This window comes from Protopterus annectens, chromosome 17.part0, assembly GCF_019279795.1.
Source record: "Protopterus annectens isolate FY-2018-M chromosome 17.part0, PAN1.0, whole genome shotgun sequence".
In the NCBI taxonomy this organism is placed as follows: Eukaryota; Metazoa; Chordata; order Ceratodontiformes; family Protopteridae; genus Protopterus; species Protopterus annectens.
Window position 1 is genome coordinate 789994205 of NC_056751.1, and position 25779 is coordinate 790019983.

A 25779-nucleotide genomic window follows, 5' to 3' on the forward strand; every position below is an offset into this window, starting at 1 on the left:
ACCCCTTGGAAGCAGTTACCTATGGTTCCCTCTGAATGCCTGAAATGGACGCCTGCAAAGCCTCATTGGACATGCTGCTCATGAGATCCTCACCGGCCTCCAACCCAGATGTGGTAGAAGAATCTGACAAAACAACCGGACGAGCTTCTAGGCTCATAACCCCAGGAGAAACTCCCAGCAGAGTTCGCACCTTCTTCCTTGTTGGCTGACCCTTGGGGCAGGAAGTTCCATCCATAGTATCTGCAGCAAGAAGCTTAAGACACTGGTTCTCAAGATACAAAGAAAGGGAAGAAAGCCTACTACGTAGAGTTCTGGGGACAAACGCCTGACAAATTGAGCAAGAAGTATGGTCGTGAGCAGCACCTAGACAAAAGACATTTATCTTGGTGGTCTTTATGGGGAATCAGTCTCCCACACTGGCATTTACCCTTCCTGGATGACATTCACTCCAAATAGCACAAAACAAACAGAAACAGTAACCAAAAACTCAACTGAGTACTTATCTGCAACTGTGCGGACTTCAGCAAACAGGAGTAAGCACAGGAATGCCAACAAACATAAAAACATAAAAAAAATGGATGTAGGTAACAGACTGTTAAAACAGCTTTTGGACTAGCAGCAGAGAAGTTGTGAAGACGATATGCCTGAACATCATCTTTATGCCCAACCCTATGCAGGGAGTGTGCAAGTGATGTTCAGTGTACCTTAAAAGAATGGTAGGTAAACTGGCTGGATGATGGGCTTCATGGCAGGGAATCCACATTTGTAAGGAATATTGCAGAGGTGAATGTAAGGACATCATTACCCTTGCCGAAAGGGATGATGATACATTTTTTTGCATTGAGTTTAAGGCCATGATTTTGGCACCAGTCATTTGTGTAAGACCCTCTTGTAGGTTTTTGACATTGTTTGGAGATTCTGTGACCACTGCCAGTTTGCAGTCCTTGGCAAACCTGGTCAAACACAGACCTTTAGTTGTAGCTTACACTTCTGAGAAATAGATTTCAAACAGTTTGGGTCCCAGGACTGATCCCTGTGGAACACCACTGGTTACAGGTCTGCTGTTTGAGGTGGATGCCCCTATTTTGACTATATGGGTTCTATCAGTGAGTCAGTTAGCAACCCATCTGTTGATATACAGGTTGATACCTAGCTGCGTGAGTTTGTCGGTTATGTCTGGGATGGTGTCAAAGGCCTTGGCTACGTCCAGGTAGGCTGTATGCACAAGTTTCCCCTCATCAAGGGCTTTGGTGATTGTCTCGAAGTCCACTAGGTTTAACAGGAATAATCTCCCTTTGACTAATCCAAAAAATATCTTTGTTGATAAGGGCCATGATTATTCTCTTCATGGCCTTGCAGATAATGCTAGTCAGGATAAGAAGTCTGTAGTTCCCAGAGTCAGTGGAAGCACCACCTGTGTGCAAGGGGATAACCGTGGTCTTTTTCCATTCAGCTGGGATGAAGTCAGTGCTTAGACTATGATTGAAGAGAATACCAAATGGTGTTACTAATTCTTGTTTGAGCCCATGTAGGATGCAGTCTGAGATGTTATCAGGTCCCATGGATGCTGTGTCTTTTGACCTTAGAGAGGGCATTCACAGCCTTCTCTTTAGAGATACAAGGTAAAGGACAGGTGGTAGGGATGTTTTGAGGTAAGTGTGGCGGGAACAGAGGAGTGAAATTTTTACAGAACCTGTTGGCTCTCAGGTTAGCAATGTCCACAGGCTTGGCATATGTGGTATCATTAACCATCAGTTAGGCATAAATCTGGGCCTTTCCTTTTATGTTCTGGATGTAACTAAAGAATGCCTCATGGTTGTCATTAGTTGAAGAAGCTAATTTGGATTCTTAATTAGCTTTGGGGGACGTCAGAAGAAGTTTTGTTTACTTGTTTAGGTTGAGGAGGGAGTGTTCCTAGTTTAGGGCTCACTCCCTCTACTCTTAGTAATTTCTTTCTCTTATTGTCCACCAGACAGGTTTGCTCTTCCTTGAGGACCTTGTTTTGGTCCTATCTGGTACAGATGAGTCAATGCAGTTGTTCAGCTGTTTGTATAAAGCATTTGTGTAGAACTCTGCATAGTTGCCAGTTCTATCTGAGGGGAGAGGTGAAGTGAAGCTATTTATACCTTTAAGCACTATAGAATGTAGTACCATGGTAGAACTATTTAATGGCACTACACAACAACCTCCAGACTTTCAAAAAGCCTTGACTATAACTTTTAGCCAGGACACTAAGTTTCTAACTTCTATTTTTGAAAAAAAACTGGCCAATATTATTAGAGGATGCTAACATCAGGAAGCACTTGGGGGGTTAAACCAGCTGTTGTATACAGAAGAGGTAATAATTTTAACGATTTATTCAAGAACAGACAAGTTCCCTTTCATGTAAATATACAAGGAACTTTTAGATGCGGAGCTTGCTCATGGTGTCATATGGTAAAAGTACCTGTTAATAGAACTATTGGAAACATTAGACATCAGATAAAAGGGAAATATTCTTTTAATTCCAGAGAAGTGGTTTATTTGGCCATGTGCAATTCATGCTCTGGTTTCTACATAGAAAGACTTTAGCGCAAGCTAAGTGAAAGAATCTATGAGCATGACTACGCTATTAGGAAAAAACAGTCTGAATAATGCATTGGCCAGATATATTTCTGACAATGTGAACTATAAATTTTCCTTTGTAGTAATTGATCAAGTTACTATTGATGAAAAGAAGCCTTGGGGTTTACAGTTAGAAATAAATGAGCTAAAATGGCAAATCTGCTTTCAAGCAGACAGTTGGCCTGGCATCAATGATCGCACTTCTATCTTGGCCATATTGAAACTAAAAGCACTTGGAAGGAAAAAGGTTTTAACACAACAAAAATAGGGTTGATTGACAACTGGCAACTACATACAGTTTTTGACATTAATTTATACAGTTTTACAGTTATTTAAATATACATACATATATGTCTTTTTGAATATTAGTTGTATTAAATTGTTTTTAATGTAGTGTTGACAGTTTTTGGTTTATATGAGGCAAGAGTTTTTGTTCAGCTGTACATCATGATGACTGCCACTGTCTTTAACCAATAGAAGTAAATGTTGGGATATTTAAGGTAACTGCATGTAGAATAGTTTGTCTAATGAAGTTTGAAACTCATTCAAACGAAAGCGCTAACCGTTTATTTGTTACTGGAATTATTAAATACTTGGTGTTTTTATATTTTTCTACTTGTGATTACTTTTGTTTCAACATTTGAACATTGTTCCAGAGGTGCTTGAACTTCAGCCTTGTGTGTTTTCGTATTAGTTTGGTGACTTTGTGTTTTATCAGATATGTCTACAGACCATGAGTACAATGATTCTGAGCCCTCTTGTTACCAGGACATACCCTTATCTACCTATGAGGATTCAGTTGCAGAGGATTCCGTTCCATCTCTGTCTAACAGTGACACAGAAGTGATACCCGGGGTAAACCTATGATCTCCCATCCACTCATCAATATTCCTCTTGAAGAGAGTCAATGAGGGACTCTCCCTAACCTGGACTGGGATTTTATTCCAGAGTGAAGGGAGCCTCTAGGTTATGAATCTGTCCCTCCAGCATGTCCTATTTATTTCAGTGCTGAGGTTCAAGTCTCTCGAGCATGTAGCTCGATGGGATTTGGATTTTCTGAGGTGCAGCATGTCCATTAATTCGGGGTAGGACATGGCTTTATACGTCAGGTACAGATCACCTCTGAGCAGGCGGTATGCCACTGAGTAGAGCTGGAGTTTCTTTAACCGGGCAGCATATGGCATCTGTTTGAGCCCTTTGATCCTCTTGGTGAGGTATTTTTGGGGTCTTTCCAGTTGCTGCAGGTGTCTGGTAAGGTACAGCCCAAAAGGGGCATTGTACTCAATTATGGGCCTGATGAGGGATGAGTAAAGAGGCATGATGACCTCCCCTGATCTAGATGTGAATCCCTTCATGATTAGGTGGGCTATATAAAATGTTTTTCTAACCTTGTTCAGCCTGGTGAGCAGGACGTCAGTGTGCCTGACGATAGGGTCATCTATTACAAGTGTATCAGGTGTGTTGTTTAGCCTTAAGGCCTGTGACTGTTCAGCACACTGGCTTTGTGAAATATGTGTTGCACGTGTTTTGTTTTTAGGTAGCGGATGCTTGGGTGTCTGCTTTGGAGGTCTCTGCTGCTTAGGCAGATTTTTATTTAGAGCGTCCGAGTATGTTTTTGTGTGATTATGTGTTTGGTTTGCTGTCGTGGTAGGTCTATGTGAGACTGGAATTGTAGTGAGTGCGGTTTCCTTCTCCTCCTGACTGGTTATGCCAGTACTGAGTTGAGAGAGCTTAGCCTCCATTTTGGCTATATGGTTGCATCTCTCACATGTCTTGGAATTTGTTGGGAGGAGGAGAGGGTTGTCTGTGTACATGAGGCAGTTGTAACATTGCCTCAAGATTCCCAGGTTCACCAGCTGGACCGGAGAGGAGATTGACAACTGACTTTGGACATGTTAGAATAATATTGGGAATTCCTTTATAATTGAAAACAAGGGCCAATGCGGAATGAGGGTGTAGTGCTTTTAATTTTTAGTGCTGACTTATATAATTGCTTTAGTGAGCAAGTGCCAGGTAACTTAAGTGCAATGTGTTACAGGTAACTTAAATGCAAAAACGACAAACAGTAACTTTCTTTTAAGTGAAACAAGGAAATAAGTACAGTAAGCAATGCAGTTATCACTAGGGATCCACAGAAGCGCTGAGAAGCTGCGTTTTAGGTGGAATTAGCGTTCCAGGGAAATAACAAGCAAACAAAGCTAGATTCAGCAGGCCTGGATCTAGTCTATGCAACAGCAAACAGGGTGTACCAATTTCAGTAAGAAACAGTTCAAATATGCAGGCACTATAAACCTTTAACCAGAAATTCCCAGCTCAGAAGGGCAAAGTCCAGCCTCTCCTCCCACAAGAGTACAGACCGCGAACCTTTTTAATGTAAAATAACTGGCCTGAAGCCCAAGTGCATAAACCAGAACTAATATACTTTAGGAATAACAGACACTGAGCTCTCAATCAGCAGTTCCCAACTTAGAAGGATGAAAGCTACCTGTCCTGCCACCACAGTGCATGCCACAAACCTTCCTAATGTAAAACTGGTCTGAAGCCCAAGTGCTTAATCCAAAAGACTTAGAATGATAGCTACACTTTAATCAAGTTACTACCAAGCAGTAATAAATACAATTGAATACTTTAAAGAATGCCTGGATTAGTGCTCAAGTTATACAAACAAAGCTAGATTCAGCAGGCCTGGTCTAGTCTATGCTACAGCAAACAAGGTGTACCAATTTCAGTAAGAAGCAGTTCAGATATGCATGCACTATAAGCCTTTAACCAGAAATTCCCAGCTCAGAAGGGCAGAGACCAGCCTCTCCTCCCACAAGAGTGCAGACCACGAACCTTCTTAATGTAAAATAACTGGCCTGAAAGCCCAAGTGCTTAAACCAAAATTAATACACTTTTAGAATAACAGACACTGAGCCCTCAATCAGCAGTTCCCAACTTAGAAGGATGTAAGCTACCTGTTCTGCCACTACAGTGCAGACCACAAACCCTCTCAATGTAAAACAACTGGTCTGAAGCCCAAGTGTTGAAACTAAAAGGCTTAGAATGAGTTACACCAAGCAGTAATAAATACAATTGAGTACTTTTAAGATGACGCAAAAGCAAAATAAATTAGGAAGAAACACAAGTACAGTATCTATAATGCCCGAGTGGGGTATTGTATCGAAGGCTTTTGCGAGGTCCAGGTAGGCTGTGTGGACCACCTTCCCCTCGTCAGTGGCCTTGGTGACTGTTTCAAAGAAATCAACCAGGTTTAAGAGGCAGGATCTGCCCTTAACAAAGCCAAACTGGGTAGGATCCAGTGTCTGTAGGTCCCCAATATCTTTATTTATGAGGTCCATGATGACCCTTTCCATAGCTTTGCAGACCAAGCTAGTCAGGCTTATGGGGCGATAGTTTCCAGGATCCGTTGAGGCACCACCTTTGTGGAGAGGGACCACTGTTGCTGAACGCCACTCTTTGGGTACATATCCTGTAGTAAGGCTGAGATTGAACAGTAGTTTTATGTTTGGGTTTAGCTCTTCTTGGAGTTCATGTAGGACGCAGCCCGGGACACCGCCTGGTCCCATTGATGCTGTGTTTTTTGGTTTGTAGAGTGTGGCTCTTACCTGAGCATCTGAGATGTCGGGGAGGGGGGGGGGCAGCACTCTACTGGGATAGATATTTGCCCTTTTGGTGGGGTGGGGGGGGAGAAGTTTGGCTGAACCTGTCAGCTAGGATGTTGGCAATGTCTGTGGGTTCGATGTATTTTTTGTCATTTTGGACTAATTCTGAGCATATCTGGGAATTCCCACCCAGGTTCCTAACATAACTAAAGAAAGCCTTGTGATTATCCTTAATGTCCTGTGCAATTTTTCTCTCGAAGCTGGCCTTAGACGGTTTTATGAGTGCCCATAGTTTTTTGCTAATACTGATCAGAGATGCCTTCCCTTTTTGGGATTTTGCTGTATCATGTAGTAGTTTCCTCCTCCTACTGTATAGTTTGTTTATGGCTGGGGTCCACCAGACAGGACATCTGCCTTTGGAGGATTGGGTCTTGGTTTTATTTTGGATTGCATGATCCATGCATTCCTGAAGGTGTTCATAGAATGCGTTTATAAAGGATTCTGAGGTCTGGGCTGTATTTTCCACAGACTCTGGGGCTTTGAAGGATTCCACCTCGGTTTTGAGGAGTGTGAAATTTGCTTTAGAGAAGATTTTCACTGTGGTTTTCTGGGCAGGGGGTGGGGTCGGGATGTGAATATCCAGTGAGATTAGTTTATGGTCTGATCTTACCAGTGAGTGATACACTTCTGGTCTGGAGCATAGAGTCCCCATGTTGGTGATGATCAGGTCCAGTATGCTTTCCCTTCTTGTGGGAGTGGTAACAAGTTGTTCCATAGCATTTGAGTTTATAAATTCTAGGAACCTTTGGGCTACGGTGTTGGAGCTAGAGTAATGCTCCCAGTCTATGTTTGGGTAGTTGAAGTCGCCCAATATAATGGTGTTTGGAGAGACCTTCTTATTTTCCAGTGTTCTCAGGAAGGCCGAGTGGGGTTCCTGGGTTTGGGAGGGTAGTCTGTAGCAGGCTATAAACCGGAAGGCAGTTTTACCCACTGTTATTTGCACATGGATAATCTCTGATGCTTCATGCTGTGCCATCAATCTGGAGGTGTGGGTATCTTTGACGAATATCGATACCCCCCCTCCTGTAGTGGTTCAGTCCAAGTTTTGGGGCCGAAAAGCATGGTATGAGGTATAACCTGGTAGTGCTGGGGTGCTCTCTGGAGCCTTGAACCAGGTTTCTGTTACTGCACAGATATCGATGTTCTCCATGCTAAGGAGAGTTTTGAGTGCGTGCATCTTGAGGTTTAGACTTCTGGCATTGAGTAGCATTACTCTTAGTTTCTTATCCCTTGTGATACCTATGGAGGTGGGTTTGTCTTTTGAGCCTTGCCTAAAAAAGGCACTATGGGGGAAGCAAGAGCCTGTGCCAATATCCGAAAGCCCAGGGGTGACGGGTGCAAGCCGTCCCTAGCAAAGCATCGTGGCTTGTCCAGCATGTCATCCCAGGCTGACAGGCATTGGATCCCCTTTGAATGACACCAATACTTAAGCCAATTGTTGAAATTGATCATCTTGTCTTCATATTGTGGCATCATTCTTGGTGAGGGTAAGATGCTACTCAAGGTCAGGGTCATACCGGCCTGGGCTACATGCTCAGAGAGCTCCTCTGTCTCTTTTCTTGTAGTCCAGGGAGGTACGTCTCAGGTCATTCACACCAGCATGAACAATGACCGAGTCATATTTGTACTTGCCTTGGAGTGACCTGAGTGCTTGTGTTATGTGGTGGATCCTAGCGCCCGACAGGCAGCTCACCGTGACCTTCTCCTTGTTCAGCCTGGTGAGCGGGACGTCAGTGTGCCTGATGATAGTCACCTATTACAAGTGTATCAGGTGTGTTGTTTAGCCTTAAGGGCTGTGACTGTTCGGCACACTGGCTTTGTGAGCTATGTGTTGCACGTGTTTTGTTTTGGGGTAGCGGTTGCTTGGGTGTCTGCTTTGGAGGTCTCTGCTGCTTAGGCAGATTTTTATTTAGAGCCTCCGAGTATGTTTTTGTGTGTTTATGTGTTTGGTTTGCTGTCGTGGTAGGTCTATGTGAGACTGGAATTGTAGTGAGTGTGGTTTCCTTCTCCTCCTGACTGGTTACGCCAGTACTGATTTGGGAGAGCTTAGCCTCCAGTTTGGCTATATGGTTGCATCTCTCACATGTGTTGGAATTTGTTGGGAGGAGGAGAGGTCTGTGTACATGAGGCAGTTGTAACATTGCCTCAAGATTCCCAGATTCACCAGCTGGACCAGAGAGGAGATTGACAACTGACCTTTGGACATGCTAGAATAGTATTGGGAATTCCTTTATAATTGAAAAAAAGGGCCAATGGGGAACAAGGTACTCAAGGGGAGTTTGTGAGGGTGTAGTGCTTTTAATTTTTTAGTGCTGACTTGTGTAATTGCTTTAGTGAGCAAGTGCCAGGTAACTTAAATGCAAAAACGACAAACAGTAACTTTCTTTCAAGTGAAACAAGGAAATAAGTACAGTAAGCAATGCAGATATCACTAGGGATCCACAGAAGCGCCGAAAAGCCGCCTTTTAGGTGGAATTAGCGTTTCAGGGAAATAACAAGCAAACAAACAACAAGCATACAAACAAAGCTAGATTCAGCAGGCCTGGATCTAGTCTATGCTACAGCAAACAAGGTGTACCAATTTCAGTAAGAAACAGTTCAGATATGCAGGCACTATAAGCCTTTAACCAGAAATTTCCAGCTCAGAAGGGCAGAGTCCAGCCTCTCCTCCCACAAGAGTGCAGACCACGAACCTTCTTAGTGTAAAATAACTGGCCTGAAGCCCAAGTGCTTAAACCAGAACTAATACACTTTTAGAATAGCAGACACTGAGCCCTCAATCAGCAGTTCCCAACTTAGAAGGATGCAAGCTACCTGTCCTGCCACCACAGTGCAGGCCACAAACCTTCCTAATGTAAAACAACTGGTCTGAAGCCCATGTGCTTAATCCAAAAGACTTAGAATGATAGCTACACTTTAATCAAGTTACTACCAAGCAGTAATAAATACAATTGAATACTTTAAAGAATGCCTGGATTAGTGCTCAAGTTATACAAACAAAGCTAGATTCAGCAGGCCTGGATCTAGTGTATGCTATAGCAAACAAGGTGTACCAATTTCAGGTACATCAGATGATGTCTTCATGGAATCCAGTCTTACCCCTGATACTTTACCACCAGTTACTCGAAAGCCTGATGAGTACTACAGAATACCTAACTCTCACAAATTTCTATTTAAAAATCCCACTACGGATCCAGAAACCGTTTCCCAGGGACCTAAAGGTATTAAGGCTACTATAGCCAAAAACCCTACCCCTTCGGACAGGGATTCTAGGGCTTTAGACAGATAGGGAAAAGTATACCTCTGCAACCCTTGCCATGAGGGCTTTAAATTGCCAGTTTCACATGTTGAAGTACCAGCAGCATATTATTGAACTAATTAAACAAAAAATGTTGTTGATTCCTGATTGTGCAGAAAATAAATATTTACAAGAATTAATGCATTCTGCAAACCAAGTTGGTAAACATACTTTGCAGTGTGGTTTTGATGCCTTAGAAGCATCTTGCAGGGCTGCTGTCACTGGGTCTGTTCTGAGAAGGCATGCTTGGCTGAAGGAACAAATCTTCCCAGACCATGTCAAAGCAAAATTACTAGATGCTCCATTAAACCAAGAATTATTGTTTGGCACAAAAGCAGAAGTTCTTAAAAAGATGCAGGAAAAAGCTAAGTCTATGCAAACTGTTAGAGAGTTCCTACAGGTGTAGGTAACTAGATTCAGTAGGCATTGGCCTTCAAAAAACTGGTCCTTTCCAGTCCCTCCCTGACCTTCTCAGCCCAAACCCAATGGCAACAGACCACCAAGACTACAGTCTCTGGGTATGCACAGATCTAAACAATGGAGTGCTCACACCTCAAAAACAGGGAATGGTAAGCCACCCACTTATGGAAAAAGTTAACAATGACTTGTTCTTCATCCTGCCCAGCCATGCCCAAATACTTGCACCCCTAGGAGGAAAACTCGCCCTGCATGCAAAAAACTGGGAGCACATTACCCAGGACCAATACGTCATAAACATTGTATCCCAGGGATACAGATTCTAATTCCACTCACTGCCAACCCCAGACTGGTTGCCAGACCTTTCTCCAAACCAGTGGGCAGAGGCCCAAAAGCAAGTACTTTTTCTTCTCAGTATCTGAGCTATTCAACCTGTTCCAGTAGAGCAAAGGGGACAGGGTTTCTACTCCAGACTGTTACTGGTGTCCAGAAAAGAGAACTTTTGACACCCTATCCTGGATCTGTCCATTCTCAACACCTTCCTGGTGGTACCAAATTTCAAAATGCTTGCACTCCAGCAGTTGCTTCCTGTGCTAGACAAGGACTTCTGGCTGGTCACCCTAGACTTAAAAGAAGCTTATCTGCACATCCCCATAAGGGAATCCTGCAGGAAATATCTACGTTTCAGGGCAGGCTCTATGCACTATCGGTTCTCTGCACTTCCCTTTGGTTTATCTGCTGCGCCCAAAGTATTCACAAAGTGCCTGGCTCCAGCCATTGCATACTGCAGGCAGAGAAACATTCATATTTACCCATACTTGGATGATTGCCTGATCCAGGCGGACAGTCAGGAATTGCTACTTCAACACCTGATGTTTGTAAAGAGACTCCTAACTTCTCTGGGGTATACCATCAACAAAAAGAAATCACATCTGGTACCCAGCCAAAAGATTGTATTCCTGGGAGCAAGCTTGAACACAACTTCCCAGATGGCATTCCTCACTCCAGAAAAGCAGGTTTATTTGACAAATTACTTCAAGCTACTCGCCACCCATACCCAGCTATCTGCAAGAAAAATAGTGCAAGCACTAGAGTTCACTGCCTCATGCATCCTCCTAATTCCATATGCAAGACTGCATATGAGGAAACTTCAGTGGTACTTAAGTCTCTGCTGTCAACATTCTCAGGACCTGGAAAGAGTGATTCCTATCATTCCTTGCCTAAGGACAGAGTTCCTTTAGTGTGCAGAGGCTTGCAACCACAACAAGGGACTCCCTTTCACTCAAACCCCCCCCCCCCACCGCCCAAACCCTGACAACAGATGCATCAGACTATGCATGGGGGGCTCACATGGCAGGCAAATGCATTCAAGGCAAATGGAGCCCAAGACAAATGCACCTGCATATCATTCAAAAAGAAATGTTAGCTGTACAGAATGCACTGACAGCCTTCAAATACCTTATCCTTCCAGGACAACTCTTAATAAAGACAGACAGCACCACAGTTATATGGTACATAAGCAAGCAAGGGGGAACTCATTCCTACCCACTCTGCAGGTTAGCCATGGCTCTGTGGAACACAGCCTTGAGCAGTCAGGTGCACCTGCAAGCTCGATTCCTGCCAGGGAAACGAAATTCACTGGCAGATGACTTGAGCAGAAATCTAATGGACCCACACGAGTGGAAACTGAATCCCAACTCATTCAAGCTTCTAATCCACAGCTGGGGGACTCCAGAGGTGGACCTCTTTGCTTCCCCCCAAAATCATCAACTGAGCAAATTTTGCACCAGAACTCCCCACAGCCAAGCATGGAAAGTGGATGCCCTATCCTTTACATGGGAAAACCTCTAAATCTGTGCCTTTCCCCGTCGGCCCCTCCTCTCGAAAGTACTACTCGAGATCAAACAGGACACCCAAGGACAATCCTTATTGCACCAGACTGGTCACGCCAGCACTGGTACCCACGTTTACGCAGTCCTGACAGCAGTGCCACCCTGGCACCTGCATCAGACTCCCTCTCTGCTGACCCAGCAGGAGGGCCAAATTTTGCATCCTCAGCTGTAAACCCTGAACCTAGCAGCCTGGCTTATTCCCTGAATACAACTCCAGCAACCCTCAGCAAACAGGTGCTGGATGTCATCCTTGAGCCCAGGAGGCCTAGTACTAGGAAATCCTATTCAGAAAAGTGGAAAAGATACTGTCCTTGGAGCCAGTCTCAGGGAAAGGACACAGCTGTGCCCACCTTACCTCAAATCCTAGATAATATATCAGAGCTACTCCACAAAGGCCTATCCTTCTCATTAATTAAGATTCATGCCTCTGCCATCTCAGCTCATTACAATATTGAGCCACCCCTCTTCTCTCACCCTCTGGTCAAACAGTTCCTGAGAGGAGCTAATAATTTAAGACCCCCGAGGAGAGTTCCCACTCCTGCCTGGGACTTTAACTTTGTACTAGAGAAGCTCACGCTGCCCCCTTTTGAGCCTGCTGCTACAGCAGAATTAAAATTTCTCTCTTAGAAAACAGCCTTACTTCTAGCCATCACTTCAGCAAGAAGAGTGTCTTGAGTTACAGGCCATTATGGCTGTGGAAGCCTTCATTATCTTCCATGCGGACAGGGCTTCCCTCAGGACTAACCCATCTTTTATGCCCAAGGTGGTATCCAGTGCGGCTTTAAACCAATCCATCCATTTAGCAACCTTTTTTTCCTAATCATCAGAATAAAGGAGAAAGGATCCTGCACTTCTTGGAGGTGCACAGACAGCTCAGCTTCTACCTTGACAGGACTAAATATTTCAGAAAATCTGACCAGCTGCTAGACAGCTTTGTTACAGGGGCAGAGGGCAAGGCCATTTCAAAGCAAACTATTTCCAAATGGATAGCACACTGCATCCATTTCTGCTACAAACACCATGGAAAACCTACCCCACAGGGGATCAGAACTCATTCCACTAGGGCTACCTCAACCTCTACAGCATTTCTCAGGGGGGGTCCCTACCAGAGACATTCTGGAAGCTGCATCCTGGAGTTCTGTACACACCTTCACCAAGCCATTACCACTTACCTATTTTTTTCTAAATCCAGAGCTGGATTTGCCACAGCTGTCTTGCAAGGCCTGCTAGCCAGCTGTAATACTTTTCGACTGCCTCCACCCTTCCTCAGCTTTGGGAATCAACCCAAGTGTGACGACTGCAACAGTGAAACACGAACATAATACAGTTGTGTACACATACCATAAATGTAGATGTTTGAGTGTATTCACTGTTGCAGTCTTGGTTACCCTCCCTCCAGCCCCGTGACTCTTCTATACTTTCTGCCTGTCTTCTTTTTTGCCCATATCTTATGGCAATGGTATTTACTTTTTACTGGAGGTGTTCCACACCATATAATTGCTTCCTGTTTTGGGGGCTCCTGACATGTGGGGCAAGAAAAACTGATGTAATGGCATTGGCTGCATGTTTTGTACCCATGACGTCATGGAAGAAGCGACAGCATCTGATTCAGACATCCCAAGACTCTGCTATTCGGGCCGACTGAGGGCTACCTGCAGGCAGATAACCCAAGTGTGATGACTGCAACAGTGACTGCACTCTTAACATCTACATTTATGGTAAGTGTACACAACTGTACTTTCTTGCATCTGCAATTTTGTCCTTAAGACACTGCCTAAAAAGGCACTATGGGGGTGGCAAGAGACTTGGCCAGTTGCAGAAATCCTAGGGGTGACATGAAGACCATCTCTGGCAAAGCACTGTCTGTTGATCATGTGATTCCAGGCTGACAGATATTGTATCCACTTGGAATGACACCAGAAACTAAGCCAATTACTGAAGTCAATCATGTTCTGTATGTATTGTGGCATCATCCTAGGTGAAGGTAAAATGCTGCTTAAGGCTAGGAGCATAACAGCTTGAGACACAGTCGGAGAGCTCAATCATGTCTCTCTCCATATAGTCCAGAGAGGTACGTCTCAAGTCGTTCACACCAACATGAACTGTGACAGAGTAATAACAGAACTTGTTGAGAAACTTGAGTGCATGTGTGATGTGGCGGATCCTGACACAGTTGACCGTGACTTTCTCCTTATCTAGCTGGTGAAACGTACAGCTTTGTGCCTCACAATGGAATCGCCTATGACTAATCTGTTTGGTTTTGTGTTTTGCCTGTAGAAGACTGACTATCACCTGTCTGGCCAGCTGTTTCTGTAGATCTTGAGTACCTCTCATGGAAAAAAAAAAATGATTGCAATAACGTCTCCAAGAACGTTTTCCGTGTTACATGCCTTGACGCACTAAAACCTGCATACTGCTTCACAGAGATAGGATAATTCTGAGACGGTCTTTTTTGTAGAAAGCTTTGTGTAATCTGAGCTCTTTGAACTAGTGTTGCTACCCTTGTCTTGTTTACAAGACCAGTCTTGCTCTATGCAGGTATTGTATGAATATAAACAGTGATGTTAGAAAAACTGATCAAGTATGAAAGCAAAGCATTTAGTATTACATTGTTTACTTTTTAAGCTCCGAATGTCTTGCTGGAAGACCTGAACATGGAAAGAAGCTACCTTGCCTTTATGTAACAAATTGGCAGTCTTGACACCGGAGGAGCAGCAGTGTGAGACCAGCATTGCCTTGCACAAGAGAACCTTCAGAATCTTGAAAATCTGTCCCATGACTAATGCTGATGAGCAGAAATCCAGTTGTTGGAAAAACTGCCACTAGAATCTAGATCTGCTGTTAATTACCATTACTTTACACAGCTGTATTGTACAATTGCAGTACAAAATGTACATAAACCTGATGGTTGCTTCTGTTAATTGAAGTACAATGTTACCTGTTGCCAGACTGTTACTTGCTTTTGTGTAAACCATTCCCCAGTCCAAGGAGTTGTTTGTCAGAATGTATGGTACACCTGCAAATGCCATAGTGTCGGCAGTAAGAAAATGCATTTGTTTTTGTCACTTCTCTGCGTGGAACTAGTACCATCTGAACACCACTGGTTCCACGCAGAGGACACTAACAAATGAACATTGCTCATCCTGTTTTAGTTGCATGTTCTACTGCTTCATGAGCGTGGTCATTTCTACTGAAATGCTGTGGAATTGATTTGCAGTGTGCAAACGGTAGTCTTCATTTTTACCTCATCAAAGTTGGGCTGTTATTGTCTTCTGTGTTTATCAAAATGATCAGACTGTATGCTGTTTGGAAATCCCAGGAGCACTGAACAGTCGAAGTAGCTTTTTCCACAAGTTATTGTGCCTTGGTATGAATCTTGTTTTGTGTGTTTTATCAGCTTTTACATTTCCTTTCCTTTTCATTTAGGTAACTTGGCCTGTTAAATGAAAACGATGAAGATGTGGGATGGAATAACAAGGCATAGAAACAAAGAAGAAAAGGGAGCTCCTTGCTTTGAGAAACGTTAACTGTGACTTCAGGTAAGCAGGGGAAAAAACTGTTGTGTAAAATCTTTCCATAATAGTAACGTCTTCTCTTAATTGTTACAGTATCCAAAACAGAAGGGATCTCCCGCCCAGGGCAGCCTCATGCTTGGCCAGTATACAAAAACCTAAAGATCCTGTATGCACTGTAGGTGACATTTATGCTGCCTGTACAGAACGTAAGGAATAAAAGGGATATACAGGCACAAGTACCCAGAACTGAATTGCCCCAGCAGAGAACAGTCTCTGTGGGTCAAAGGAGTCCATGTACATCCAGAAGGAAAAAAATGCAGAAGAAAAAGGGGAAACCTTCGGCAAGAAAAGGAATCTAAAACAAAAACCAGAATAAAAAAGGGGGGGTTGTAGGGAAGGACAGTATACTGCTACAGTAAAGAGGGGGATATGTACTGTTATGGTAGTTATGTTTTTCTATTTCACTGTTGCAGTATCCAAATCAGAAGGGAGAGTAAAAAAGCTCAAGAAACAGAAATTTTCCAACACAGAATTAAGGTCCAAAGGAGGAGGAATAGGTTTCCTTGGAGTCTTAATATGCAGGATGTCTTTAAGAAATTGTTTGACCTCAAAACAAGAAGTCAAAGGGAGATTCAATGGCAGAGGAGCAGAAATGGCTGACAAATGGACCCTTCACAGAAGAATAGGCCAGGCCAGACTGGAACAACTCACACAAATAAGAGAGGACCAGAGGGGTCCTGATTATGAGTATGGCACCAGACAAAACATCTTTTCTGTTTGGAAATTTAAGATTTTCTGGCTGAGTATTTCCTTGCTTTCTGTAAAACCCTGAGCACATCCATTCTCAGAAAAGAGGTGCCTGAATCCAAACCACATCACCCACAGGGCCAGTTGAAGTCTGGATAAGTTGATGGTGGATGAAAAACCCATTGTTCTGTGTGAGGAAATCCAACCGATGAGGTAACTTGTGGTGATTGACGCTGGCCAGATGCATTAAGAGGAGCAACCAGTGCTGTCTTGGCCAGATGCATTAAGAGGAGCAACCAGTGCTGTCTTTGCCAAAAGGGAGTCACTAGCAAGATTTTGTGGGAGTCCAGCTGAATCTTCTGCAGGACTTTTGGAAGTAGAGGACGAGGAGGGATAGCATAAACAAACCTCCCCTTCCAAGGAAAAGAAGGGGCGCCTGTCTTCCATGCCAGATGGCATGGTAGTCTGGAGGAAGCTGCCTGTTCAGAGGGGAGGCTAAAAGATCTACCTGAGGAATATCCCTTGGATGGACAGTCTCCAAAAGCATGTCTCTGTTAAGCATCCATTCATGAGCCTGTGTTTTGGACCTGCTCAAAGAGTCTGTCACAGGTTTGTGCTCTGAAGGAATGTATACTGCCTGAAGAGTTAACTGATAGCGGAGAGCCACCTCCCAAGCCAGAAGAGCCATCCTGCAGAGAAGGTAAGATTTTGTGCCTCCCTGCTTGTTGACATGCCACATCACTGTAGTGTTTGTGTACACCTTCAAGGGGCCTGAAGAGAATATGGGGTGAAAGCTTGAAGGGTCCGACCCAGAACTCTCATCTCTTAGATGGTGATATGATCTGACTTCTGATGGGGGGGGGTAGCCTGAGAACAGTTCTTGAGAAGGGACTGAAGGCTGAAAGGACTAGCCTGGGTTAAGAGCAAACTGTTGAATGCACCACTTGAATTCCTTCTTTAGACAGGGAAGGAGAGGTACACTGAAATCTAGAGGGTGACAGTGGTATAGCAAAACTGACTTGGGGTACCATTGAAGCTTCTGCATAAGCAGTCTGGCAAGAGGAGGCACTAGAGTAGAAGAAGCCATGAAACACAGGGCCTGAAGAAACTTCCTGGCTGGCATGACAGTCAGAGGAAGAAGAGACTGAAAGATGGGTGTCAATGAGAAACCTTTTGGAAGTGGAAAAGAGGCCAGCATTGGCTCTGTCTGACTCTTGCATCCAAGATGCAGTTGATCCTGAGAGGGAGTCAGGTCAGACTTTTGGAAGTTGATAGTGTACCCCAGACTTTGAAGAACAATGGTGAACTTCACATTCTGTAATAGGCGACTGGGAGAAGGCTCCTGAAGCAACACGTCCTGTAGGTAAGGATACCTTTGAATGCCTTGGAGAGTGCAGAAAGCAATCATAGGTGCTAGGAATTTTTTGAATACCCTTGGGGTGGTAAAGAGGCCAAAGGACAACGCAGAGAACTGAAAATGAAAGGAAGACCCATAGAAACTTTAAAAAGCTTCCTGAAAAGAGGGTGAATAAGGATATGAAGGTAAGTATCTCTTAGATCCAAGGACATCAGAAAAGCCTGGGGTAATAAAAGAGGAAGCAAGATTTGAAGAGTAACCATCTGAAAAGGAACCTTGAGAAAGGCGTTGATGTTAATGTTATCTGAGACTAGAGACAAAACCAAGAATAATGCCTCATGACAGACCCAAAAGCCACAGCCTTAGAAGAGACATCAGCAGTATCATAGCTACACTTAGTAGAGTGGCGATCCACTTGAGAAACAGAACCTAAAAAGCATAAGGCAGAGGATTTGCCTTCAGAATCAGGGATGGCAAAGATAACCTGGCAGGCCTGCTACCAAGGCCAGAGCATACCTGATCATGTGGTTCTGGTAACTAACAGCCCTAAAGGCCAAAGTAGAAGAAGTGTAAACTTTCTTACCAATCCTCTCCATTGCCCTACTATCCTTATCAGAAGGTAGAAGTTTGGGACAGTGCAAAAGTTTAGGTTTGTTAGAAGAGACTGACACCACGGTAGGATCAGCAGAAGGACATTTAAATAAAAGTTGACAATCCTCAGGAACCTTGTAGAATTTATTAGGTTTCTTAGGAGCAGGAGGATGAGAATTAGGAGACTTGAAACCAGCAATGAAAGTATCTAACAAGGCAGCTAGCAAAGGAGGACCTGTTGATGGCTTAGGAGTATCCACCTAAACCAACTCATAATTATTTATTTAACATTTATTTACCAGGAAAGTCCGACTTGGAACAAAGCCAATTTTCAGTAGAGGCCTGAGGAGAACTGCTCCAGAAGCATGTCTTTTTATCTTCTCTGAATGTCAGACAGTTGAGAAGAATCCCACTTAAAATATTCCATCATCCTAGCAATTGTGTCCCTGAAGGACAGTTCCTCAAAAAGAGACTCTGGGCTTATAGACTCCTCTTCATCAGACCCATAAGCAAAGGCATCTGTGAAGGATAGGACAAGAGCACCCATCAGACACAGACTCCTCATCCGAGGAATCCAGTACCCTAAGCCATTTAGAAAGGGTATAGGTCCAAAGTGCAGAAGGTACTGAAACCCGCTGAGGAGGCTTTAGAGCTTTCAAGGTAGAAAACAAGCCGAGTAAACTCTTGCCTTTCCCTTTGAGGATCCTTAGGATAGACTGAAACATGCTTTAGTTTTTGTCTTTCTGGGAAGGGACATCAATCCTAACAAACACAGGAAGTTCCAATCTTTGAGATTCGATAAGAGAACATAGAAACTCCTCCCTGACTGATAAATGTGGAGTCCCTACAGGACCTTCCAATGTAATCAACCACAGTTCCCACTAGATGTCTGGAGTAGATGCCTGCAAAGCCTCAGAGGATGTGTGAAAAAAGACTGATTCATGCCAGTCTCCAGGGTTATAGCAGAGGAATCCAGTGCAGATGCCAAGCAACCTACAGAGCTATTATCCTCTTCTAGAGGGACATCCGGTGGAGGCTGGACAGCTAAAGAATCTGACCGAGATATCTTGGCCGCCTTCTTACCTAGTGGGAGTATCTCAGAGTTAAAGGATTTTGCTATGGTACCCTGGGCTAACTGTTTAAGCTACTGGTTTTCAAGACAAATGGCCAGGGATGATAAACTGTTTCTGAGTGTCTTAGGCACAAATGCCTTACAGATACTACAAGAGGTATGGTCGTGGGAAGTACACAAACAAAAAAGACCGTGTTCATAGCTATCCTTATGGGGAAGCTAGTGTTCGAACTGACGGCAAAGAAGATCAGGATAGATGTGTCTGTATCTTCCTTTTATGCCCTATATTTTGTACAGGGAGTATAAATGTGACTTACGGCGCATACAAGATTTTTGGCTTTTGTATACTGGACGAATGTCAAGCTGCCCTGGGCAGGAGAATCCCTTCTGTTTTAGATACTGCGGACATCACAGTAAACATTGACTTCTGCGCATGAATCTAATGTGAATTCTTGATACCAGAGATTCATCACAATTCATCTCCAGGAGTGAAGTCTTGTACTGGAGAGCTGTGTAAGATGCATCGCAGGGAGTGCAATGCTACTGAACTGACCTGAAAGTTAATCATAGGAAGTTACTAGGCTATTGGCCCTGAGGCCCTTATAAGCCTAGCCAAGAGTTTAGCCCATGTTTAGACAAATCAGCACCCAATGCCCCTGTCCAGCAGGGTCATGGGTGGAATCCCAGGGGTATATTTTTTGTTTTGCATCCAGTTATCCAGGTTGCGCTTAAAAAGGAGTAAAGATGTACTCTGATGTGGAGAGGGAGTCTGTTCCATTGATGGGGGAGTCTCTGGGACATAAATCTGTTCCTAAACAAGTCTTGTTGATGTCAGATCAGGTTGAGGCCACGCATGCGGGTTACTCGAGTGGAGCTTGACTTGTGGATATGGAGCAGTCCCATCAAGGTGGGGTCCATGATCACCTTGTATGCCAGACAGAGGTCATCTCTGAGGAGTCTGTATGAAACCAAGTAGAGGGATAGGGCTTTTAGCCTGTGTATGGTAGACGTTTGAGGACCTGGATTCTCCGGGTGAGGAACCTCTGTGGTCTCTCCAGCTGCTGCATGTGCTTTGCAAGGTACATGCCAAAAGGGGTGTTGTAGTCAATAGTGGGCCTTATAAGGGAAGAATACAGGGATGTTATGACCTCCTTGTCCCTTGATGAGATACCCTTACTTTTGAGGTGGGCCATGTAGCGGGGTTTCCATACAACAGAAACAGCATGGTGGTCAAAAGTCAGGCTGCTATCTACCTGGGTGCCCAAATCCCTCATAACTGATTGCATGCTTAGGACATTATTAATGTGATAATTTGTGGGGATGTCACGCTCCCCAAAGGGGATGATGATGCATTTTTTAGTATTCAGCTTGAGGCCATGTTTCTGGCACCAGTCATTTGTCTGAGTGAGACCCTCTTGGAGGATGTCCACATCACTAAGGGAACTGATGACGGCACCCAGCTTGCAGTCTTCTGCAAACTTGGTCAGCCGTAGCCCACTGGTTTTGGTCTGCACCTCAGAAAAGTATAGCCCAAATAATAGGGGCCCCAAGACCAAAACCCTGGGGTGCGTCACTTGTTACAGGTCTACTGCTTGAGGTGGCTTCCTTTATTTTGACTACATGGGTTCTATCAGTGAGCCAGTTTGCTGCCCATCTGGTAACATATGGATTGATGCCTAGTTGAGAGAGTTTATCTGTTATGCCCGAGTTTGGAATAGTGTCAAAGGCTTTGGCCAGGTCAAGGTAGGCAGTGTCTTCCCCTCGTCCATAGCTTTGGTGACAAAGAAGCCGACTTGACCTTCCCTTGATGAAGCCAAACTGTGTGGGATCAAGTGTTTGGAGCTTGCCAATGTCCTTGTTAATGAGGGCCATGATGATCTGTTCCATGACCTTGCATATCAGGCTAGTTAGGCTGATGGGTCTGTAATTTCCCAGATCGGTGAATGCCCCACCTTTGTGTTAAGGGATGATAGTGGCTGTCCTCCACTCAGCTGGGAAGAAGCCAGTAATCAGTCTTTGGTTGAATAAGGTGCCTAATGGTGCTGCAAGTTCCTGTCGGAGTTCATGTAGGATGCAGCCTGGGATGTTATCGGGTCCCATGGAGGCTGTATTTTTTGCCTTTGAGAGAGCAGTGATGACCTGTTCCCTAGATATAAGGAGAAGGGCGCAAGTACTGGGGATGTCCTGATTTACTGATCAGGGGGACAGAGTGGTAAAGTTTTCGCCGAATGTGTCAGCCAGCAAGTTTGCTGTATCTACGGCATTTGTATATGTAGTGTCCTTTACCACCAGTTCTGAAGAGATCTCGGTGCTTCCTTTGAGGTTGCGGGCATATGTGAAAAAGGCTTTGATTATTTCTAGTAGATGTGGCCAATTTGGACTCTCTTTGTTTTGGAGGATTTCACTAGTGCTCTTATTTGCTTGTTCAGGCTAAGAAGACATGCTTCCAATTGGGCACCTGCTCCTTCCTGGTCTTTTTTTTCCCCATTTTGTTATAGAGTTTATTTATTGCAGATGTTCACCAGACAGGTTTACTCTTTGCGGAGGATGATTTAGTCCTGTCTGATATTCCTGATTCCATGCATCTGTATAAATGCCAGTATAGTGCTTTGGTGTAGTTTTGGATATTGGTGCCAGTTCCTACAGACAGGGAGGGGGGCTATGAAGCTGTTTTATACCATCCCTCAGGAGGCTGTAAATCAGCTTTGGAGAAGTTTTTATGTGTGATCCTAGCTAGAGGGGGTTTGGGGGAGATGGTGACTTCAAAAGTGATTGCTTTGTGGTCGGATCTTACCAGGGAAGATGATACTGTAGGAATGCTGTATCTCTGGGTTGATGGATTTCTTCATGTTATCCTGAGCTAACTTATTAAGCCATTGGTTTTCAAGATAAATGGCCAAGGAAGACAAACGGCTCCTGAGTGTCTTGAGCAAAAAAAAAGCAACTCTAGTGGGGCACTTATCTGACTGCTAGGTATTCACCCCAGCGACATGGCATTCAGACTGATGAGTGATAATGGCATTCAGAGTGATGGCAAGGGCGTTCTGGGACCCTGTATCTGTGTGTCACTTTTATGCCCTACATCCTATGCATGGAGCATATGTTTGATGTACAGCACATACAAAATCATAAGGCTTTGGTATACTGGTCGAGAGTCAGACTGCCCTAGGTGGGAGATCCCTATAGTAAATAATACTGCAACAGGGAAGAGAAGGGCATCTACTGTTATAGTAAGATTTTACAAAACTGTACTTTCACATTAAAAAGAAGCCAAAACTTCACCACACTGCAGACTGGTATAGAGCTGATGTTGTTTCCTTAGTTGAGTGTTTGACAGCTCTTCTTGCAGACTATGCTCTTATTCACAGTGACAATGGGGATACCTTCTGTGACATCCCCTGTCTGAGCTAGTAATCAAGGAGCCTGAATCCTCACCACTGACACTGTAGAGAGACCTTCACTTGGAATAAAAATAGATACACACAGGATTTCCAGATGTAGCTGTCTGCATCAGGCACAATTTCCCCTAAGAGCACACAGGGAACATGCTCAGTCTGGATTTCTCTTTGTCCATCTCCAGGTCCCTAATAAGACTTCCCACTGGCACAGTTATAGAGTTGAGTTCTCAGACGAGTGTCCAAGTCAAGTCATCCAGCACCCTCTCTACGTAACCAGTGCTGTGTGTCCCTGTTCCAAACAGCTGATGCACACACTCTTAGACTGGATATTCACACACACACACACACACACACACACACACACACACACACACACACACACACATGCACCTGGGGAAGGCTGGCACAGATTTACTAGCTATGCCCCTTCTGCCCAGACTGTAGGGTAGTTACTGCCACCATGTACTCCAAAGCCAGCAATTCTAAGGTTCTTGCAAGGCTACCCAATCATACTGAGTGAAATTAATGCTAGTACAAATGGTAGTGTTTTGACCAATGCAGTAAGGCTTTTAGAAGTGGCCACAGAGTCGCTGAATAGATATGAGTACTGTCAAAAGTTAAAATATTCTCTAAAGGATCAGCCACAATGAAAAGTTTAAATATATTTAATAATAAATAATAAAAGAACAAGAAATTATTAAATATATGTTTACAATAAACACCAGAGTTTCAATCACAGGAAATATTAAAATAACACAGATACAGAAAAACAGTACTTAACTAATCCCAGTATATTTTCTTGACTGATCTAAAGAATTACTATTCTCTGGTCACTTACTAGTGCAAGGTAAGATGAAGTAGGTGAGGGGTCCTTCTATGTCCGGTTTCAAAAACAGTGTGTCCCGAGACTTCAGTCTCTTCTAGTATTAAAAACTTTCTTTCAGTGTTTGATTACAGAATGACATCAGAAACATGTGGTAATCTGACTTCTGGTTCCTGTGCTACCCCCTTTCCTACAACTGACCCAGAATCTTACATGTACGTGTCAGTAATACACACACACACACACACACACACACACACACACACACACACACACACACACACATCTTTACCAAGATGTGTTGCAGCTTCTGGAAGTCATAAAACACTTCCACTGTTCCTACAGGAACTAATGAACCATTGTCTGACACAGACAGTTCATCAGTGGCTACAGTCAGAACTGTAACATACAGTGTTTATGGCCTGAATTAAGTAATTTAATGTCTTATTATTTTTCAAAGTTAGCTAGACTGAGGTTAGCCTCTTCTCCTCCAGTATCCATTGTTAACATATATGTATTTCGTCAGTTGCCACAGCACAGTCTGATATAAATGTATATTTTTTTCTGCCCATCAGGACACATTGTTGGTACATTTTAACAGAAGCAGCTTTACAAATACATATTTCAACACAAGCATCTGTACAAATCAGTTTGATATACAAATGACATGTAATTCTTTACAAAATTCCGGTTAGCTGTGCTGGCATATGTTACACATCCACTGCCCTACTTCTCCTGGCATAGCTGGCGATACGATACCTCACATCATCACACCTTAACTGGAGGTCAGTCTGGGACTAGTTTAATGGTCTCCATGAGTAAAATTTTATGTTGGCAAAATGAATAGACTAACTGAACACATAAGGGACCATCTTTATTGTGTAAGGAAAGGTCTCTGGTGCAGTGCCATTGCCAAACATTTGTTAGAACATGGAAAGTCATAGTTTTTAGTCATGAAGACTATTAAAGATTGAAGACAATCTGTATTAAGATTAAAGTGATATAGATATTGCTAGGTAGGAAAGCCTCACAGTTAGGTTAGCCAGCAGCCAACTCCCTCCCCCGCTCTTTTTTTCTCTCTAAACTAAATGTACCTTTGGCCCATACCTTCTCTATACCGAAGTAGTCTTATCCTCCCCCCTCCCTCCCTGGCCTGACACACTTTTAGGAGACCTGTTTAACTGTAGTTAAGAGACTAACCACTAGGTGGTGCCTCTATATTAGCTTCTGTATATATATCTTTTCTCACTTGCTCTTCCTTATCTCCCTAACTCCCTTTCCAATTCTCTTCGGACTGACTATTTTTCTCCCCTTTAACTAATATCTTTAATTCACTCTCCACTCCCCATACACACATACTCCTGCCAGCATCTAAACATTTCTCCATAATCTATTACTCGCAGTCTTACCTGCATATTTTCATTCCTTACTGATTGTCACCCTGACAAGCCACTCTTCTGTCTCTACCCGCTCCATTCGCCCTTCAGGCTCACTCCGCTCCCCTACCCTGCCCCCATTTCCCACCCATCCCCAGTACTCCTACATTTATTCCCCTATAGCCACACCCACATCTCACTCACACCAATCACACTATCAAAACAATTATCATCCCTCACCACTATTATCTTAACACACCCTTGTGATTTTTTTTACCTCAACTCTTAACCTCTCTTGTGTTAACCCCCTACCTAGTTACTCTCCTACCAGCTTACAATACTTTCCTATCCTTTCCTATCACACTTCTGTAACATACACAATGTTTACATCAACACTCACACACCCACTACAAATCTTCCTCTTACTCTTTCTCTTACCTACACTAATTTCTGCCCATCTCCTAACCTCTTACGAACAACCTTTATATTCTACAATTCTCTTCCCCTCTAAACAAACCTCCACCCCACCATTAATTAGTCACCAAACATTTCTTAACCTCATATCCAAACCAAGCTACCTACATGCCAAATATCATAGACTATCTCATATAAAGTATACCAACCAAAATTCTAGAAAAGCAATTGACTTCTTCTATAAGCCTCTCCACCCTAAACACAGTACTCCAACACCTGTTACTAGATGGGGACATTCACCCAAACTATACCCTAAACACTCCAAACTGCAATCCAAACAAAACTAATACCCCTACCACCAAACCACCTAACTCACTATCTATAGCTCACCTAAATATTCGCAGCATTGGCAATAGAATTGCTCAACTTCTTGCCCTTTTAGATGTCCACTTAGTTGATATCTTATGCTTATCCGAAACTTGGCTAAAACCTACTGTTAAGGGCAATGAAATCACCCCACCAGGTTACAATATAACCAGACTTGACCGCATAGCCAAAAAAGGAGGAGGGGTAGCTATCCTCTATAAAACAGAGCTACAGGTTACTACTC

General features: G+C 43.6%; 1 protein-coding gene across 2 annotated transcripts in view; it reads left to right on the top strand.

Moving 5' to 3' along the window:
* Positions 1-25779, top strand: part of LOC122791616 (beta-1,4-galactosyltransferase 3-like) — a 1219943-nt gene that overhangs the window by 449504 nt on the left and 744660 nt on the right. For both annotated transcript variants that reach the window (XM_044059417.1, XM_044059416.1), the window contains exon 2: positions 15303-15415. The gene's annotated coding sequence lies outside the window, so the exon portion shown is untranslated. The remainder of the gene's footprint in view (positions 1-15302; positions 15416-25779) is intronic.